The sequence below is a fragment of the Scyliorhinus canicula genome, chromosome 4 (assembly GCF_902713615.1).
Source record: "Scyliorhinus canicula chromosome 4, sScyCan1.1, whole genome shotgun sequence".
NCBI classification, from domain to species: Eukaryota; Metazoa; Chordata; class Chondrichthyes; order Carcharhiniformes; family Scyliorhinidae; genus Scyliorhinus; species Scyliorhinus canicula.
This window is the reverse complement of record NC_052149.1, coordinates 153,909,615-153,911,744: the sequence shown is the minus strand read 5'-3', so window position 1 is coordinate 153,911,744 and position 2,130 is coordinate 153,909,615.

Below are 2,130 nucleotides of genomic sequence, written 5' to 3'. Positions count from 1 at the left end.
CCTTATAGCTCCCTTATGTCTGCAAGCCCATTTTTACAGCACTGAGTTAACCAATGGCTCCCCTGACTGCGTTTTTGCATCAAAGTTAGAACCTTCTGATGTCAATGGCTTAAATGTTACATCTTGCATTGTCTTTACCAAACGGTTGACTGGGGGCATGGCTTCCATTTTTATGGTGAGAATGAATCACAAACAGCTACTGGAAGTTAACTATTCTACACGTTCCTTCTCTCACCCTCGTGGACATGTATCATAGAATCCCTACAGTGCAGAAAGAGGCCATCGGCCCATCGAATCTGCACTGACCCTCTTAAAGACCACCCTACCTAGGTTCATGCCCCTGACCTATCCCTGTCACCCCACCTAACCTGCGCATCCCTGGACACTAAGGCAATTTAGCATGGCCTTCCACCTAACCTGCACTTTGGACTGTGGGATGAAACCAGAGCACCCAGAGGAAACCCACGCAGACACTGCGAGAACGTGCCAACTCCACACATTATATTGATGAAACTGCGTAATAATCTGGTCCTTGATATCACAGAGAATGCTTCTTTGCGCTCTTGAAACTAAGAATCAAGATCTCACTGAATGAGATCACGGTAGTACAGTAGTTACCCCTGCTGCTTCACAGCGCCAGGGGCCTGGATTCGATCCCAACCTTGGGTGACTGTCTACGTGGAGTTCACACTTTCTGCTCCCCATGTCTGTGTGGGTTCCCAACGAGTGCTCCAGTTTCCTCCCACAGTCCAAAGATGCAATGGCCATTCTAAATTGTCCCTTAGCATCCAAAAGGTTAGGTGGGGTTACTGGGATAGCGTGGAGGCATGGACCTAGGAAGGCTGCTCTTTCAGAGGTTTAGAACAAACTTGATGGGCCGAATGTTTAAGGGAGATGTGCGTGGAAAGTTTTTTACGCAGAGGGTGGTGGGTGCCTGGAACGCTTTACCAGCGGAGGTGGTAGAGGCGGGCACGATAGCATAATTTAAGATGCATCTGGACAGGTATATGAACGGGCGGGAACAGAGGGAAGTAGATCCTTGGAAAATAGGAGACAGGTTTAGATAAAGGATCTAGATTGGCGCAGGCTGGGAGGGCCGAAGGGCCTGTTCCTGTGCTGTAATTTTCTTTGTTCTTTGTTCTTTTGCACTGCAGTGGTTCTATGAATAGCGGAGCAGACTCGATGGGCCAAATGGCCTACTTCTGCTCCTACGTCTTATGGTCTAACTTAATATAAACAAGGCATCTCATTGTATCAAGTCACTTTATAAAAATATAAATCCTTTATGACCACCATAGTCAAAAATGTACAATTTGTAAGTTACAATATCCTAACAACAATAACCTGAATTTATATAGTGCTTTTAACATGATAAGATGAACAAAGACATTTCAAAGGATGAGTATCAGGAGATGGAGCCAGATTAGGAGACAATAGAACAGAGGAAAGACAGTTGGATCAAAGGAATGCCTTAAAACAAGAAGAGAAAAGTTTAGGGAGGGGGGCTTAAAGAATTTGGAGCCTTGACAGCTGAAAGAACAACCACTATTGGTGGCACAATTAAAGTCAGGGAAATGGAAGAGATCAGAATTGGAGGAACTCAGAGATCCTGAAAGGTTATAAGGCAGAAAAACTACAGAGTTTACATAAACACACAAGGCCTTCATTGAGATTTTTAGGCTTGAGTCATTAATATTCATTCCAGAGGAGCAATGGCAAGGGTGCAATTTAAAGCTACAGCACTGAACCAAAATATGGTAGCCCGAGATCTCCTGATCATTCGTATTCTTCTCCCGCAAAAGGCCAAGTATGAATCCTAGAAGTCAATCACACACTCTAACCTTTCCTAGGTGGGGAAATGAAAGTCTCTACTATTGCTTTTAAATAAACCATGAAGAAAATAAACAATGGGGAGCACGGTAGCACTGTGGATAGCACAATTGCTTCACAGCTCCAGGGTCCCAGGTTCGATTCCTACTTGGGTCACTGTCTGTGCGGAGTCTGCACATCCTCCATGTGTGTGCGTGGGTTTCCTCCGGGTGCTCCAGTTTCCGCCCACAGTCCAAAGATGTGCAGGTTAGGTGGATTGGCCATGATAAATTGACCTTAGTGTACAAAATTGCCCTTAGT